This window comes from Dermacentor andersoni, chromosome 2 (genome assembly GCF_023375885.2).
Source record: "Dermacentor andersoni chromosome 2, qqDerAnde1_hic_scaffold, whole genome shotgun sequence".
Taxonomy (NCBI): domain Eukaryota; kingdom Metazoa; phylum Arthropoda; class Arachnida; order Ixodida; family Ixodidae; genus Dermacentor; species Dermacentor andersoni.
Window position 1 is genome coordinate 189,089,151 of NC_092815.1, and position 19,615 is coordinate 189,108,765.

Sequence of the window (19,615 nt, forward strand, 5' to 3'; positions counted from 1 at the left end):
CTCGTGATTAACCAGTCTGTGGATGTCAAAAAAAGAAAACGATGAGCATGATCTTTATCTTTGATTTGTTCATCCTGGCTTTCTTCTGGCGAAGGGACGAGTGCGTGTGCCACTCCGATGATTGCCTTTTGGTCTCTGGGTCGTATTCAAACACCCAAGTCTCGTCACCTGTAATGACGTTGTCCAAAAATTTTCGATCACGTTTGCACATGTCGAGGTTTTCTTGGCACGTTTCAACGCGACGTGACTTTTGGTCGTCAGTGAGCAATTTTGGAACAATTTTTGCGCACACATTCGGCATGCAGATATCGTTCATGAATTTGAGTTTTCGGAATGTTTGACATGTCGGCCATTAAACCAACACTTAGTCGTCGGTCTGAGTTTAACCATTCCCCGAGTTGCGTCACATTGTCAGCCGTAGTGGTCGTAGAGGTCCGTCCGGCGCGGTCCTCACCGTCGACCTTCCAAAAACGCCCTGTGCCACCGAAACACTTGCCGATCTGACAGGGCATGTTCTTTGTAAGCAGTCTTGAGCACAGTAACAGTTTTCGGAGCGGTCTTGCCAGCTTTCACGCAAAACTTGATCGCAAATCTTTGTTCTAATGAGCGCTGCATTTCCACTTGCACAAGAATAAAAAACAGCTCTCACGCGTACAGGCCGGTCCTACACTCTCCAATGCTCGGAGCACACTGAGCGACGTAACGCTGCTTAGCTTGGTTTCCGCACTACCAGTTTCAACCGGTGAGACCACGCTTCGACGTGCATTCGCGTCAGAATAAGTTCACTGACATTACTTTCAGGACAGACCCTGTATGTTCTGCACGGTTGCTCGGTACATTTTTTTTTCCAAATTTGCTGTCACTCCTAAACTTCTACGAGTATACCCTGACTGTTGTGTGGCATTTGTTGCTCGATTACTCTATTTAGAAGCTTCCCAAGTACAGGTAAGCCCAGCTCGGGCAAACTTTAGGGACTTCTAAGGACAGAACAATATTGCTCAGCGAACAGTGTGGTTTTGTCGTTCAATTCAATTGTTCAATTCAGTTTTCACATATCTGGGCAACAGCTTCGTTACATGGCACAAAATTTCAAAGTTAGGCTTCGACCGGCGGTGTTACGTTTCGCCTACGACGCGCGGTATAGCCGGCGCGGATGCAACGGACGCCGGGGCTTCGTTCAAAGCGGCGGACATTTTGGCCCGTTCAGCGCCGCCGATACGCCTCCCCGCCAAGCGCGTCCAGGCATGTTTCAATGCCACGTGTCTTCAAGTGTGCGTGTGTGTGTGTGTGCATGTTGGTGCCCACGCTTGTCAAAGCGCGGCAGCCGGGGAGAGGAGCTCCCCAAGTGTGAAGCGAGGAGGTCTGACCGGCGCCGGCCCGGCGGATGCGTCACTGCACTCGTCTCAACCTGTCTCTCAGCGTGTCCGTGCCCCGTCACGTGCGCCTCTATCGAGGCGTTCCTTCTTGCCCTCAACTCCGAGAGTATAAGAGCAGCTGCCCCCGGACGCCAAGAGAGAGGCTTCGATTTCTTCCGTTGAGTAGCGTGCTCTCCCGTCTCTCCACTTCGGTCGACCTGACCGGCCGCTCTTTGCGATGCTAGAATAAACAAGTTGTTCTGTTAGCAGTCGACTCATGCTTTGCCAGGACCTTCGGATGCTTCCAGTTGTGCCCCAGGCCGCCAGGCCAACGCTACCCTTGGGGCTTGCGACCCATTTGCAACAACGGGTGTCAGCGCTGAGATTCCAACAACTGTTTGCCAGCGGTGAGATCGCGACAACGGAGGCCAGCAGCGAAGATATGCGGTTGACTGTACGCTGAGCAGCACAACGACCATCCGGGAGCAGTGCAACGAGCCCTGTGTGATGACTGGTTGCCTGCAGCGGAACGACTGTGCTGAATTCTTGGCTGCGAGGTTTGGTAAGTGCGGGACTTTCTTCTTCTGAGTTTTGCCAGGCTTTTGTTAGTGTCAGAAACAGAGCTGGTAATTGTGGTTGTCGTTGCTGCCGGGTTAGTTTGCGGCAAAACACAATAGTAGGCAGTAGAGAAAGCAGCATTCAGAGCAGCCATGGATTTGAAGTCGTTGCGCAAACCGAAATTGCTGGAGCTTGCACGAGAGTTGGGTCTGGATGTCTCAGACAAACTCAGACCATTCAGAGCAGCCATGGATTTGAAGTCGTTGCGCAAACCGAAATTGCTGGAGCTTGCACGAGAGTTGGGTCTGGATGTCTCAGACAAACTCAGAAAACCAGAACTGCTGAGGGCTATTCTTGAGTTAGAAGCTGAGGATGACGAGCTGTCGGAATGCCTTGAGACCATTGAGGAGCGGGCAAAAAGACAGGAGCGCGAACTTAAAGAGCAGAAAGAGAAAGATGAGCGCCAACGTCATTAAAACAGAAAGAGAAAGATGAGCGCGAACGAAAAGAACAAAAAGAGCAAGAAAAAGAAGAGCGCGACCGTCAACACGCTTTGGAAATGAAGCGTCTCGAGGTAGAGATGGAACGCGCTCGTAATGGAAGTGAGGCACACGGTGCAGGAGAACGAGTATCGTTCAAAATGACTGACCTGATGCGGCCGTTTAAGCTTGGAGAGGACATTGGTTTGTTCCTGGTTAACTTTGAGCGAACGTGCGAGAAGCAAGGGTTCTCTCGGGAAACGTGGCCACAGCACTTGCTCACTTTGTTACCCGGCGAGGCGGCCGACGTAGTCGCTCGCTTGAAGAGAGAGGAGGAAGAGGATTTCGACAAAGTGAAATCGAGTCTGCTAAAAAAGTACAGGCTGTCAGCGGAGGCGTTCCGTCGGAAGTTTCGGGAAAATTAGAAAGGCAGAAGTGGGTCATATACAGAGTTTGCCTACAGGCTTATGTCAAACATGCAGGAGTGGCTCAAAGAAGACAAAGCGTTTGGTGACCACTAGAAAGTTCTGCAGTGTTTCGGGCTGGAACAGTTTTATAGTCGGTTACCTGAGAACGTGCGGTACTGGGTCTTGGATAGGCCAGACGTTAGTACGGTGGCTAAAGCCGCTGAGCTCGCCGAGGAGTTAGTGACGCGTCGGGCTCGCGGAGCTAAGGACGGTCAAAAGGGTGAATTTGGCTCCAAGTTTGAGAGGCCGAAGTTCACGCCCATGAGAAAGCGGTTCGAGACGAGGCAAGCGCGCGTGTGTTATACGTGCCAGAAGCCGGGTCACATTTCGGCGCAGTGTCCGGAAACAAAAACAAAAGTCGTGTTTTTGTCATTAGGCAGCACTGACGAGAACATGAAGCTTCTCGAGCCTTACATGCGAGACCTCCTCGTGAACGGGAAAGAGTGCCGAGTGCTTCGCGATTCCGCAGCTACAATGGATGTAGTTCACCCTTTTTACGTAGAACCCGATATGTTCACGGGCGAGTGCGCATGGATCAAGCAAGCCGTGGAAGCTCATAGCGTGTGTCTGCCCGTAGCAAAAGTGCTTATTGAAGGACCTTTCGGAGCGCTTGAGACGGAGGCCGCAGTATCATCTATGCTGCCCTCCCCAATACCCGTACCTATTTTCGAACAGGTCCGATCACCTCCTGCGCGAGAAGGGGCTTTTGTTTGGAGAGGCTAGCGTTCAGGCCTTAACCAGATCGAAGGTTCGGGAGCTCGCTGCAAAGGCGGTAGTTGCGGGGCCGACGTTGTCGAACAATGAGAAAGGGTCAGAGGCGCAGCAAGCTGATATTCAGAGCACGTCCGAAGTGAATAAAATTGAGCCTGTAGCGTTGAAGGCACCAGATACTGGAGAGGAAATGCCCGACACGGGAAAGTTGGAAGAGCTATCTGCAGATTTGCTCATCGCGCCTACGTCAGACGGACTTAATAGGTTGCTAAAAGTCAGCCGGTCGGCTTTGATAGCCGAGCAAAAAAAGTATGGCAGCCTAGAAAACATACGCTGCAATGTCAAGGAAGGTATCGCCAAGAAAAATGCTCGTATTGTGGAAAGAGATGGGGTCCTGAACCGGAAGTATCTAGACCGCAGGGGAGTGGAGTTCGATCAGCTGATCGTGCCTCAGTGCTACCGTCAGGATCTGTTGCGCTTGTCGCATGGGGGTTCGTGGTCCGGACACCTAGGAGTTAAGAAAACTAAGGACCGTCTCTTGCAAGAGTACGATTGGCCAGGGTGTTTTCGGGACGCAGACCACTTTGTGAGGACATGTGACACCTGTCAGCGGGTGGGCAAACCAGGGGACAAATCGAGGGCGCCGTTGAAGTTGGTACCTATCATTACGGAGCCTTTTAGACGGCTCGTTATTGATACAGTGGGACCTCTGCCGGTAACAACCACGGGGTACAGACACATTTTGACTGTGATCTGCCCAGCGACAAAGTTCCCTGAAGCAGTGCCGCTTAAAGAACTCAGCTCAGTTGAGATAGTCAATGCACTACTGTCCATATTTGCGCGAGTTGGTTTTCCCGCGGAAATCCAATCAGATCAGGGCACAGTGTTTACTAGCGCTTTGACGACAACTTTTCTCGAAAGGCGTGGGGTAAAGCTGTTACACAGCTCAGTGTACCACCCACAGTCGAATTCCGTTGAGAAGCTCCACTCCGTCATGAAGCGCGTGTTGAGAGCATTGTGGTTTGAACAACAAACTGACTGGGAGCTGTGTCTGCCTGGGGTGACGTTGGCATTAAAGACCGCGCCGCATGCGGCTACGGGGTTTTCGCCAGCTGAGCTAGTGTACGGTCGCTCGCTGCGTTCTCCGCTTCGCATGCTTCGAGACGGATCACTGCCCTCTCCAATGGCTGCAGACCATCTCTTCCACAAATGGCCGCCTCCTGCGCTGGAGCCTCGCTTTGCAACAATATTCCTTTGAGGTGCGTTACAAAAAGGGGAGTCTCAACGGTAACGCCGATGGCTTAAGTCGAAGCCCCTAACGTAGGAATCAGCCTAAAAGTTGATTGTTACTGATGTTTTTCTTCCTGAGGCAGGATTTTTAACATATTGCTTTTGTTTAGTGTTTCAAAGTGATGACGTGCTTTCTAGTGCAATTTTCCAATTTGTGGACGTGTTCTGGGTGCTGCTAGACTACTGTAAGGAACTAGGCAGTAGTATAAAAGGAGAAAGAGCCTGGCAGGGCTTAGTGAGGGTTGTGCCGTGCTTGCTGACTGAGCGGTTGAGTTTCGGCGTAGTTCTAACGCTTGCTGGGAACGAGAGAAAAATGGCAACTCTCCCGAAGTCACTTTGCAGTGTCCTGTGTGAACCTGAACGTGAGAACGAGGCCTTCTCTGTGCGCTGCGCTCAAGAAACGCCGAGGGACGACCGACTTCGGTTATGAGCATCATCGAGCGACATCCCTCCGGACAGCGGATGCAGTCCCCTGACCATCGGGATCTCCTTCCCCCGGCGGGGCGGTCTGTTACGTTTCGTCTACGACGCGCGGTATAGCCGGCGCGGATGCAACGGACGCCGGGGCTTCGTTCAAAGCGGCGGACATTTTGGCCCGTTCAGCGCCGCCGATACGCCTCCCCGCCAAGCGCGTCCAGGCATGTTTCAATGCCACGTGTCTTCAAGTGTGCGTGTGTGTGTGTGTGTGCATGTTGGTGCCCACGCTTGTCAAAGCGCGGCAGCCGGGGAGAGGAGCTCCCCAAGTGTGAAGCGAGGAGGTCTGACCGGCGCCGGCCCGGCGGATGCGTCACTGCACTCGTCTCAACCTGTCTCTCAGCGTGTCCGTGCCCCGTCACGTGCGCCTCTATCGAGGCGTTCCTTCTTGCCCTCAACTCCGAGAGTATAAGAGCAGCTGCCCCCGGACGCCAAGAGAGAGGCTCCGATTTCTTCCGTTGAGTAGCGTGCTCTCCCGTCTCTCTAGTTCGGTCGACCTGACCGGCCGCTCTTTGCGATGCTAGAATAAACAAGTTGTTCTGTTAGCAGTCGACTCATGCTTTGCCAGGACCTTCGGATGCTTCCAGTTGTGCCCCAGGCCGCCAGGCGAACGCTACCCTTGGGGCTTGCGACCCATTTGCAACAACGGGTGTCAGCGCTGAGATTACAACAGCGGGTAATGAATTTGACGGCGCACGCGGAAAATTGCACCTTCCGCACGTCACCGCAGATTGGAAGTTTTGCGAGTCATTGCGCGCAGCAATGACGTGTGTGGACGATGTGCTCGCGTTTGATTTTTCCGGCAGACTTTTTTTTTTTCATCAAAATTTGATTCGGAAAAATACAGCAGAATATTTCTCGCTGAATATAACTGGTGCACTCCGCAGCGAACAGCGTCCTTGCCTGTGCGGGCAGGCGTCCCCTTTTTTTCAGGATTTATCCAACAACGCTGCGCACCTTTCATTGCAATAACCACCATAATATCGTTTTGCGACCTCGGGACACGCGTACTATCGTGCTCAATATGAACTACAACACGCGAGGCATGGCTGCGGCGACGCTGTTGAGAAAAAGAAAAGTGGAGAGGGTGTCGCCATTTGAGCAATGCACATATCCTGTGCTCTCCGTCACCTGCTTTCTTCTGGCAGCGATTATACACTGGCCCACCGTGCCGCCATGAAGACAAATAATAGTTCCGAAGCTAGGGCAGCTTGCGCCATGACGAGAGACAGAGAGATAAAACATCTTTATTGAAAGTGCCTGCTGAGTTCAAAAGGGGAACGGCGGCGCTGCGAGGCTTGTCCCGTAAAGCTGCCCTCTCCACTTTCATTTTTCTTTTAGAGCGTAGCTGCGGCCACGGCTCGCGTGTCGCAGCTCATATTGAGCGCAATACCGTATACAGCGAAAAATAAATTTGTTTGCACAGCGTTTAATAAGGCTGCAAGTTTAGCAGATTATGCGCGAGTAATCAACAACAATCGCTTGTGAATTTGCCAGTCCGGCTTGCTTTTTTGCTAACAGCTTCACAACATCAGACGCGGCGAGCATGCCTCAAAAGCACCGAAAAAGTTACGAAATGAATTACAATAATTTTGGGAATCAGATAATGCGTCACAAGCTCCTCCCATTAAGATTCAGTACACGCGAAACTAACTGCGGCACGCAGCCGAGCTGCTTTTCGCTAACTGCGCCATTACGCCGAGCGCGGCCACTGTGCTTGAAAAGTACCCCAAAAAGTAGCGAAATTAGTTACTATAATGTCTGGCGTCAGAGAAAGCGCCAAAACTTGTCCCGGCAAGATTCAGTACACGCGAAACCGTGTCACACGGCCGAGGCGCTTTTCGGCACAAAGCCAGGTGCGGCGAGCGTGCCCAAAAGCTACCGCAATAAGTTATACTTGCATGGGCTCATAGAAAGCGTTGGAAACATCACCCAGTACGAGTTATCGACTCAAATTAACTACGCTTGGACGCGAAGCTGTTTTTCGATAACTGCGTCACTATATAGGTTCAGTTTTGCGCGGTAAGCCTAAATGTGCTTGAAATGCGTCACAGACTGTCAGACAAAATTCCTCACCTTGCTGTAGTCCAGAAGGGAACGCCGGGAGCCCCCCCCCCCCTCCAAAAGAAAAGGAAAAAAAAAACGGCCTACATCGAAGACAGAGGGGACGACGCCGAGCACGCGAGCTTCGCATGCGCTGCTGGTCTCGCTCGCTCCTGCGGCATGTCTGGCGCATGACGTATGCACGCGCGTCCGGCGGGCCGCTAGTTTGTTGCTAGGCAGCGCAAGAAAAATAAGTCGCAAAGTATAGGTTCATTTACACGGAAAACTTTTTTAGTTTAGTGGGGAAGAATAAAAAATACAAAACGTTGTCTGTAAGTTCATTCCACATTCTTTTGTTCTGATGCTCGCGTCAACTAACGGATGGAGTTGAAACTAGGCGTGACGTGTTTCCTGTTGCCAGTTTTTGCCGAGTGTCCCATCTCCTTGAATTCCTTTCTCTGTGATGCGGCCTTCATAATTGCTCTCTGGCCTCGTAGCAGCAAATAAATAGTAAAATCAGCCACAACTGAGTCACATCTCACGCTGCATGATGAGAAAATATTAGCTATGTTTTCTCCTTATTACCGAGATGAGCGCTTTATTTTGACGCTGCTAGGTCTGGTGAGACGGCACCGAGCCGAGAAATTTTGTTTGCCGCCTATAGACCGTTTCATCGGGCGAGGAGGATAGGGCGCGCGGAGAGCCTTTCCTCCTCTCTGGCTTGGGCGATCAGTCGCGGCGCCGCTTGAAAGTATTTATGTCGCGCGCTGCGGAGCGATTTCGAAATGTTCGAGATCTTACTTTGTGAAATTTACGCCATGTTCGTTCATATAAGGTCGTCAGGGAAACCTTTCGGTGCATCGGTAACTACTGTAGGCAGAAATATGTCTTGGGGGCGCAAAAATGTGAAGCGCATAATCAGCCGCGCTGTACGCGCATTATCAGTCGGGGTGCGTGAACGAGTTGTTTACTATTTTGCTTATATCGATTTTAATTCAACAAAAAAAAAACCGGCAAATTGGGCAAATGGAACCGACCGGGTAACCGCGGGTGTCGTTCCAGAAACCTGGCTGGCAGGCATCCGGAAACACGCGCGCGTCGAATACGACGCTTCGGACGGAATCGCGACCCGGACCGCGCACCTACTTGTCGCTGGTTTCGTGCTGCGCCCGGAGAAGCGGTTCGCGATGCGGAAGCTCATCGCCTGGCACCTGCTGCGCTCGCTCGTCGCCCCCAAGGATCTCTGCCTCACCGCCTACAACGCGGCGATCGCCAGTCGCAGCAGCGACAATAGGCCACGCGTCGTAAGTTCTGCGAAAAGGTTCAACATAGCGAAACCACGCGAACACAAATGGCAAGGAGACATAGCCGAGACGAGAGGGAGCAACCACCATATAGTCACTGCTCCGGGCCAGAACGCGTGTCCCGCTGCACACACTTGCAAAATTTTCTGAAGAAGTTTATTTCAACTTCTCTAGAAATATGTTCAAATACTGTATTGTGTGTAAATTGAACTTCCACGAGAATAAACAAATTGGGAATCGCTTTTTGATTAAGAATCTTTTTTGTATATCGATTAAACGCCTGTTGAATCAATCAAAAAGCCTGGCAGGCTAGCCTCACTAAAGAAAATAGCCGTGGCACTTGGCATCGTTTTTAATGCAGAATCTCTTTTGGTATACACAATCAAGACCTGTTGAATCAATCTAAAAGGCTTGTAGGCTAGCCTCGATAAAAAAATAGCAGTGGCACTTGTTCTGTTCAGAGAGAAACTGCCATGTCCCAATGTTCGACCTTAAATGAATTAATTTCCGTAATGTCGTCAAAACCAGAAAAAAAAAAAAACTCGACAGCAGTTTTTTTTTATATTCAGATTAATACCCGACTCCAGGCAGCACCTTTACGTAAAAACACATCCTACAAAAACAACAGTGCAACCCCTGCGCCCAGGACAGATACGCACGGCATATTAGCATACAAGAACTGCTCGCCCTGCCTTACACGTAAGACCTTTCAACCGACTTTTATATCAGCGGTGTTTCGACCTACAATATAGTGCACATAAAGTCATATCTGTTCTCCGCAATGAAACAAGAAATGTTGGCAGCATGCTTGTATGTTCATAGTAATCCATAATTATAGCAGTTATAGCGCATCATCTTAACGAATTCCTCTCCTTTGGGGACTAGCGAATCGAATGGCTTTCGATTTTCCCGTTTTGGAAACGTTCAACGTTTTGTCCAAAAAAGTGTGTTGGGTGTGATGCAATCGATGCTCTGTTAATGCTAGTTACTTGAATGTGTATCGACTGACTCAGGTGACGCTTTCTTAACTTTATGCAATTAAATGCGTATCGAGAACGAGTCAACTGACGATTTCTTACCTAAGCCAACTGAATCTCTACCGAGCGTACTTACTAGAAACTGACGTTGAATTGATTTTCCTCAGACTCAAACTGATCTTTATGCCTAGTCAATTGAAACTCGAAGTACAGTCTTCTAAGGGCAATGTCAGCGTGCTTGCTCACACAGAACTGAGATGGCTCATTCCACGTATACGCGCGGAACATCGGCAACGCCTAATTTGGGAGCGGCTGTATATAAAGACGCGATGTTAATAAAGAACATGCTGTACTGTTGTGATATAGCATTTCTTCTTGTGCGCCACCATTTTCTGTTTTCACGACAGCTTTGGGCTTAGGTGGCTGCCCCTTGCAGAAGATCCAGACGAGACGGCGAAGTCCAAATTGATGGCATTTATCATTCGAATATGTTTCTTAAGTCGAGCGTAGGCAAATATGCCTGAACAGCGGGAATGTCCTCACACGATCAATAATTATTTGACCTTGATACTACAACTCGCCGTTCAATGACCTTTATGGAAGATTAACTATAACCCACTGACATTACCTATCACGCTCTCTAAAAGCAGGTAACGCAGAGCTGTAGGCGTTAGAGTGCCGAAATTATTCATACCACGGGTAATTTGCAGTCCTGCGCCAATTGGTAACAGTGTCCAGTACCTGATGTGTTTGAGAATACTGATTGTATTGGTTAGACAGACATGCCTGCAATTGTAGACGTCCACTTCCGTTCCCGATATGAGCATAAGACATTTTTAAGGGATTTTCCAATAATGAGTAACCTACACATTGGTTATTTTGTTAAGAATCAGTTGACGCATTTTTCTAGCCATGCGGAGCATCTCTTCACAAAATCAGGTATGTTATCCTTTTCGACACATCTGTAAGTGCCGATGTTTAGCTTAACTAGACAACGCTTAGTAACTACAGGGATTTCTACATGTTGCCAACAGCAGTAGATAACGTTTGGATGGTTTCTTTGCGGACAGCAGAATCTGACTGAACAGATTCTAATACAGATAAATTCGACTTCGCCTGCCATCTGCTAGCCGCCTGGTTAGCTCAGATGGTGGAGCGGCTGCCCCGGAAAGGCGGTGGTCCCGGGTTCGAGTCCCAGACCAGGATGAATTTTTCTTCAACTGCGAAGCTTTTCTTTCGAGGAACCCGTATGGCTTTCCTTCGTAACACTTAGCTACGTTTAGGTGGATGTCTCATTTTCCCTTCATTAATTACTCCTCTCCACCTAGCGGGTTTCAGCGCAACTATTACGTCCAACATATGCTGCAACATAGCTTACGCTGTAATGATTATCTCCCGGAGCAAGATGGGTGTTCGCTGTATTTAGTGCACCTATGATTGTTCCAGAATTATTTCCCGGAACTATTAATTCGATGCTTTGCAATTTTTAAAGGGTTTGTACTCGGTAAAGCTCTTGATCGAGTCATAAGGGCATTGCGGTCTGTTTCTCTTACGCAGGTGACCTCGGACACTGTTTGTAAAGAGATGCTCCATTTCACTGGGGATATCAAAGGGCATGCCATTTACCTACTTGAAGGTGAGCCGATGTATTCAATACTCTGACCGACACAATGTGGGGTGCGCGGCAGGATTATGCGTCCCTCACTTCGCTTTGTGCACCGCACTTACGTTCAGAAAACTGCTTCTTTCAAACGGGCTAAAGGAGGCGACGAGAGACCTCATATTGGAGTGCGCTTAATTCGTTTTCACCGTGTGGAAATCTTTACTGCCACCTAATGGTAAATACACGCCCGCCCGCGCAGCCAATTGTCCAGTATGGTAGCTAATGTGTGCATTGCATTCGATTGATTTGAGTGCCTCTCAGGCAAGATGTGGTATAAAGTTTGTAAACAGGGATAAGGTGCCTCAGAAAGGTTGGCCAACGTTTCGATAGGAGGACCTATCATCGTCAAAGGCAGCCTCGTCATACTCGCCATATTAGTTTTAAAGGGATAGTGCAGTGACGTCACGTGCGGGTGTTATTTCTGACTCGACGTCTTTTCGCCATTAGTCCTCGGCTATTGGTCAAAACTTTTCGGGCTGCACCCACTTCACCTGCCTGTCTCGCGACGTCACAAAGTCGCGAAAGCTCACGCGTCAAAGTGACGTGAACGCGGTAAAGATGAATTAATAGGCCGAACAAAACGGAATTTTTTTCTGAATAGCTGCAGGCTGCCCCCGTCCGAAAGGAATAAAAGATGGTTGCCGCCGATCGCTTAGGCACTAGCTACTTGCACCTGCCGGAGAGTAGGGGTTTATTTCGTATACTAAAGCTTTTCGCTTGGCGGTGTAACGTTTTCGAGCCCTTTCGGCACATTTACGACCTCGTGCTGCCAACTCTTCTTTGCTGAGGATTCGTTTTAGCGTAATTCTTAAGCGTCCGTTGCATGCCACTGCAAAATCCGACCAGCCACCGCAAGCTAACTAAGGGAAAGCGGACCAATCGCAGACACCCGGCACCATCCTCTTCATCCGGTTATCGATTTTCAGTGCACTGGCTCGGTCCCATCGAATCCCTCTCCACTTGAGCGTGCTCCTCGCCTCTTGCCAGCCAATTAGATAAGACAAGCCGCTCAGTGTAGGCAATGTTATTCGTTTTTCAAGTAATCAAAAGTGACCTTCTATGAATGAGGAGACCATTTGATTGGTCTGTTCACACAACCCTGCAGGTCACCGCCTCATGCTCGCGTCGGTAGTTACGCAAATTTGACGTCGGGAGATTGGAATAAAAACATATTGACATAGTTTTATGTTATACCACCCTTGATCATATGTGCACGTGGCCTTCGATGCATCTACCTTACAGTAAAGACTGATGTCCAGGAACATCTGCTAAAAAGCTTACGATTGACGCTATCACCATTACCATGCCAAGAGTGAGCATGTTTCGAAGCGAGCAAAGTTTTCAAATTGTATGAAAGTCAGCTGGACTTTGTTTGTCCATTGCTGTGCATGTTTGCTCAGCGCCAAACTGACTGCTAGCTACAATACATAATAAATACAACCTTACTGTCGCGGCCAAATCATTCAAGTATGCATATGTCTGTGATTTTTCATGTAGGCGCAATCTAAAATATTTTGCTATAGTAGAAACTTTGTCATTGTTTGCTGCTACGAGTTGCCTTGCCTAATTTATACATTGTACTGGCAATTATAGTAGATCTTTATTGGGAACTAAGGAAAATAATCTGCAATGTTCCAACTTGTAAACTGTCGTATATATGAAAAAATATCCAAATTGTAATAACACGGCAACATTGCTAACTTGAGAATCAGTTTTTCTATCTCTAAAGCAGCCTCGGATAAAAGGAAAACGCAGCTGGTTCAAAACCAGTTCCTAGGAAAGGAATTCAGCAGTGCTTATTTTTTTGCAGTGCCGGTGCTTATGTTCAGTGCAGCACGAGGTCGCGGGTCAAACCCCGGCTGCGACAGCTGAATTTCGATGACGGCATAGTGAAAAACAACGCCCGTGTACCGTGCGTTAAGTGCATGTTAAAAATCCGAGGTAGTGAAAGTTAATCCGCAGTCATCGTGCCTCACAATCAGATCGTGGTATTGGCTCGTAATCCAGTTAATCCTGAAATATCACGTGTAGAACCACGATTTCATTATGAGGCATGCCGTAGCGGGGCACTCCGGATTAATTTTGACCACAAGGAGATCTTTAACGTGCTCCCATTGCACGGGACACGCACGTTTTTGCATTTCGCCCCCGTCAATACGCGGCAGCCCCGGCTGGAGCTTGAGCCCCTGGTCTCGTGCTTAGCAGCGCAAGAGCATGCTCGAAAAGCCACCGCGGCGGGCATTTGGCTCGTATAAACACTAGAATTCGATTCCATGTAAATGTCGAGCCCTGAAGGCCCGTTCATCCTCAGGCGAAATAGTGTCCTTTGTTAAACTTAGTAGGCCTTTGAAATGTGGTTGCACCTATGTCGTGATGGTAGAGTCTTCGTGCCTGACTTAGGCGCGTGCCTGCCTGCAAAAGCGTTGGCTTCGATGTCAATTTCAAATAACGTTCTTTAGTGTAAATGTTGTAAATTGGTCTATGCCATTATCTTCATTTGTAAATGTTCATCCCAATAGTTATCTTGTTGCGCAGGTTAACACAATGTGGCCGCCCCATTCTTTTAGATTCATACCTCTCACAATTAAAAATCAAGTAAAGCAAGCTCATCTACATTGGCTTATCAGATATATACTTAAAAATTCGTCCACTCTCTGGAACGTGTATGCAAGTGGGCTATTAAAAATTTTGCTTCAAACGAGCCGGAGCTTAAAGCATATACTCAGTACGAAATCTACGGCATTTGCTGGGCTACCTTTAGACAAGCCCCTTTCTAGAGTTCTACATTTGAAAGCTATATTGGTTTCTTGGCAAGCATCCTTCGAGTCATTTTCGTACTTTGTATTGACAGCCGTGCAGAGTTCTGAAGTATGAGACATCAAAAAAGACGCGCAGACAGAGAATATTTTGTCAGCCTTATGTAACAGTGCCACCTCACATAAAGAACCACGGTGGGCCAATGTGAACATGGTGTTGCGCTGCTGAGCCCGAGCTCGCGCGTTCGATTCCAGACTCTGCAGCCACATTTCTATGGTGGAGGAATTAGCAGATTACTAGTACGCCGTGCTATGTGTGCAGACCAAAGAATCGCGAGCGGTTAAAGGATTTGCTGAGACATCCAACGCGGCGTTTTACAGCAAAGCTGTTTATGGCTGGTTTACGTGCATTTGTTCTTCGCGTGCAAAAAACAATGCCAGGTCTACTGTCAAGGATTGGTCGGTAACGTATTCGCACTCTCCGAGTGGGAGGCAATGGGGCGACAACAAACCCGCCCCGCGTGCAGGCACGTACCCAAGGGGGGGACCGGGGGGGCCCAGGCCCCCCCACGAAGTTAAGACGCATACCCCCCCCCCCCCCCCCCCCGTCCCTCTCCCCGCCCACGCCACCACTTCTCACACGCATTCTTAAGCGCCGCCAAATCAATGTTGAAACTTGACAGCTATTCGGCGATCAACATTTTGCTTCCTTTTTCACTCTTTTTGGATGGCAGTAGTTAGCGGCATCTTTTGGGGTGTGAAGGCCAGTTTCCTCACCGATTCGGTGCCCACGCGATTAACTCGAGATGCATTCAGTTGTCACCACCTTTTCGACGGTCACGCGCTTCGCTGTTGCTTCGTTACTGCAACCTTCTTCGTTTAGACTGATCCAGGGGCCAAGAAAGGGATTCGGCTCGTGGTCAGCTGGTCTGTATGCACGTGGAACGAGTTGCGGCGAGAGAAAACGCCAATTGCGTTTAGCTTTTACTTTTGCTTTATCATTTCCTCGAGTAACGGCTCGCCGCGACGCTGACAGATTCTCGGAACCATATACCCGCGATATGGGTTAGATAAGGGGAAAAATAAAATAATGCGAAACAGCGTCCATCATCAAAGCCTGCAATGACCGTTAAATCCATAAGCAACATGAATGCCATCCGTTACCTCGTCTGGTTTTGCCTAATTTTAGAGCACTTTTCGTGCGAAATTGCCAACGGGAAACAACAGTCGCAAGGCGTTGAGAAATAAAGTGATCTACTAAAGAATCCATTGTCGGCAACCAAGGCAAAAGCCAAACAGGAAGAAAAAGCGAAAGTTAACAACTTTAACCATTGTTTATGAAAACATTTATAGATCAACATTTTTTTATTTAAAGAGGAAGTAGAAAAAACGCCGCCGGGAGTGGAGAACAATTCCGTGTGTTTTCATTGACGCCTCTACTGTTATCAGTCGAGCCGCCTGATGTAGCCACTTCTCTACTGTGCTTATGTAAGTGTCTAAGTGTCTTTCTAAGCTTTCGCGGTGGGCGTAGTACGTCTAAAATCGCAGCGTTTTGCGCCCTCCGAAGTTGTGCTGGACTGGCAGCCATGCATCGTTACGCAACTGCCCAAACAACAATACGAGTCGTTTGCGGCACTTAACTTGGTTGAGCATAAACGTGGGATCCAAAAGAACTGTGACGGTTCCGCAAATTTATATTTCTCTATAGTTCTTCCAGAGCTAATTCAGAACACGCTACTATAGTCGGATACAAATTAAGTCGGCAGTGAAGCCCCTCCCACGCACTCATAACCGCCAGCCACTGTTCCTCCGGGAGGCTGCAAATAATTCGTACTTCAAGCTTTTTCTGTTACCTAAATAAGTTGACAACCACAAAAATAAAATTATTAGCGCGTAATTTTATACCTTTTGCCTCGTCTATTATAATGGAATGGCAAAACCCTAATTCTTTATTGAACTGAAATACCATGCTTGCTTTGCTGCAACTATTTATTGTCAAGTTTCACTTTAGTTGGCAGTGAAGTTTCTTCAGTAAAACGGGTTCAGCAGTGAAATTAACGGCACCGCAGACTTTCGAAGAGTGAAATGCTCGGACTCCATACACTTTGTCCATGTCTGTTGCACACCTCATTGCTTCCGCCGATGAAAAGACTCTTCAAGAACAGCAGACGCTCCGGAGGTATCAAGTACGACGCCATTTTGAAAAGGCCGCATGACGACGATTTTGTTTGCTTCTGTGATGGGCTGGCGAAGTAACACAACCCCGCACGGTTTGTGTACCTTGGTTGCCAACTGCTGTTTTTTTTTAGTTGTATTCTACTAAAGTAATCTTTATTTTACACTTTGGCTTCTTTACTTGTCCTTGGCAGTGTTCTTCCTGGGCTTCTTTCTTGCGCAAGTCCATTTGACGCAGTTTCTTGTCTGCCAAGTAAAGGAGAGGTGTATCGCACAGGGCGTACCTGTAAAATATACCTTTGGCGCTGTAACGTAAAATTATTCCAAACTTTTCTATTCCAATTCTGCAATCAGCCCACCGCGATTTGTCAAAAACTTTTTTGGACCACCCCCACTTCACCTGTCTGTCGCACGACGTCATGAAAACCGAGATAGCTCCCCATCTGATGTGACGTGCACACACTGATTGTGCATAATTTGACCGAATAAAACAAAAATAGTTATTTCTGATTCGACGTCTTTTCGCCATTAGCCCTCGGCTATTGGTCAAAAGTTTTCGGGCTGCACCCACTTCACCTACCTCTCACGCGACGTCACAAAACCACAAAATCTTATCGCGTCAAAGTGACGTGAACGCGTTAAAGATGCATTAATACGCCGAACAAAAGTGAATTTCCTTCTGAATAGCCGCAGGCTGCCCCGTTCCGAAAGGAATAAAAGATGGCTGCCGCCGATTGCTCTGGCACTGGCTATAGCTCATCCGTGCCGGAGCTAGAGCATGGGTTTATTTGCGTGTAATAAAGCTTTTTGCGTGGCCGTGTAACGTTTTCGAGAACTTTCGGCAGGTTTACGACCTCGTTCTGACAACTGTTCTTTGCTGAAGATCCGTTTTAGCGTCATTCTTAAGCTTCCGTTGCCTGCTGCCGCGATTGTCGACGAGCCACCGCAAGCGAAGTAGGAGAAAGCGGAACAATCGCAGACGCCGGCACCACTCTCTTCATCCGGTTGTTGACATTCAGTGCAGTGGCTCGGCCTCATCGAATCCCTCTCCACTTGAGCATGCTCTTCACCTCTTGTGAGCCAATTAGATAAGACAAGCCGCTCAGTGCAGGCAATGTTATTTGTTCTTCAAGCAAACAAAATTGACATCCTATGAACGAGGGGAGCATTTGATTGGTTTGTTCAGACAACTTTGCGGGTGACCCTCCGATGCTTGCGTCGGCGGCTGCGCAAATTTGACGTCAGGAGATTGGAATAAAAAGATATTGGAATAGTTTTACGTTGGACGGCCCCTTATTTCATTTCTCTTTTGTGGGTTTACGCGTTTTTATGTCGAACTGTAGACGTTATTCACATTTGTACTAGTAAAGTACCCCCCCCCACTCATTTGCATAGATGTTACCTTGGGTAGGGCCCCCCCCCCCCCGAAAAAAAATCCTGCGTACGTGCCTGCCCGCGTGCATTTATTGATGGTTCGACTGCTGACCGGCGATAAGGTCCACGCCTGATCGACCGTGAACCAGAGGCATGAGACAGGAGGCGACGTACAAACATCACTCAATTTAATAAAGAAAAATCAAGCTCGAGACATATCCGGAAAACAATATACAAACTACAAGCAGATGGTCCTAGCTTCGCGGAAGGCGCGCGGGTCGCACACAACACACGCCCTGACGCGACGCGCGACACGAAGCCCACCACGCGGGAACTACTAACGCTCGCGAAATAACAAAAAGTACGCGACAAAAATGAAAAATACATGCGACAATAAACGCCGCAAACACTACACTAACAGAACATGCAAGTATTAACACGCGATTAACGAACCAATTAAAAGATGAAACGCGATTAAAAAAAAGAGTCCGGCGGAAAGTTATGAGAGTGGGCCGGAACACGAGGCTTATCTGTGGCGCGCTTGCCGAGATCCCTATCTGAAGAGCGTCGGGCTGCTGGTACCTCGCTGCCGAAGATCTTGACGGACTTGCACCGTCTGTCGATCGACCGGCGAAGACTTCGGCCTGAAGATTTCACCCTGCCGACCACATCTTCAGTTGTCTGCCGGTGCACGACCACGCTGCTCCGTCTCCCAAACCACTCTGCCCGCTCGCCGAGCCGCCTCGTCCCACGTCACGCTCCGGCGACCCACGTGACCAACCGGTGCGGCGAGCTCGGGAACAATGGGGAGCCCTCTTCCCCTTCGCTACAGTGTACTGTGTACCTTCGCCGTGCAAGCGGCGTTGCGGCTTCGGCGGCAATGGCGGCCATTTCGAGAGGGACGCGGGCATGCACTTTGTGGCACCTACCCACGGCGGAGGCGAAGCAAGGTTGAAGCACTCCGCCAACTCGCAAAAATAAGTTTATTTTCTTGGGTCCAAATAGAACCTGTGTCAGATATTAAGCTGATAAGAACGGACACTACACTTTGACCCGCGTCGGCCATGTCTAGGGTGCCTCGATGCACGCGCCCTCTCGGAGCGTGGAGTCATTCTGTGAAGGGGTCAGTGGCGCCTTCCGACCGCCGGCCGCCATTGCGCTCCCCACATTTCGTTGCGGTCGGTCGAGAGAGACACGTGCACGGCGTTTTCTGGTCCGAAATGCCCGGGTGTTGCGTGGCCCAGTGCCCCATATTTAACTGCACTAAAAGAGTATGTTCATGATGGTAAGAACTTATGTTATCCGAGCGGTGAAGTTATGAGCTTGCTCACATCCTGCGAAGAGCGCTTTAAGGGAATCACGTCCCGGACTGACAACCTGTTCACCCTGAAGTCTCCTCTAGAGGCTGTGACAGAATATTTAATCAAGAGGGCTCAGAGCAGTATGGAGGCATGCCAACGACACAAGGATTCTCTGGAACACATGCTGATATCAAGTTATGCAAGAGTAAGGCTACGCATTCACCTGCGCCAGCTCGAAGCTGCGAGAATTAGTGGGCATGGAAGCAAAACATGCGCTGCAGTTAATTTGCAGTGAGCTGTAGCGCTTGTTATTTTTGAAATCCTTAAAGTTCCCGACCAAAAATAAACAAGCTATCACATCGGAATTGCTATCTATTGAATGCATTTTTTCTCAGTGTTCAGAAGCCGTACGGCCACCTTTTAGCACCCTTGACCGGTTTATAGCAATTACCAGTTGACAATATATTAGTGCAGAAAATATGCTAAACAGGGCTTTATAGTCAATTACTACGTGAGAGTCGTGACTTAGTGCTATATAAGCCACATGTAAGGCACCAAATAATCTGGTATGCATTCAATATTTTGTTTACCCTCATCTGAATATTTACAGTAGGGTAAAAGAATTCAAAACAAAATTAAGAATAACTATAGAAGCACTGCTAAACAGAATACGGCCACAAAATAAAAT

General features: G+C 48.7%; 1 pseudogene; it reads right to left on the reverse strand.

The window, feature by feature from the left end:
- Positions 1 to 18,524: 18,524 nt before the first annotated feature.
- LOC126541080 (U2 spliceosomal RNA) lies at positions 18,525 to 18,692 on the reverse strand (annotated as a pseudogene).
- Between the last annotated feature and the right edge of the window lie 923 nt (positions 18,693 to 19,615).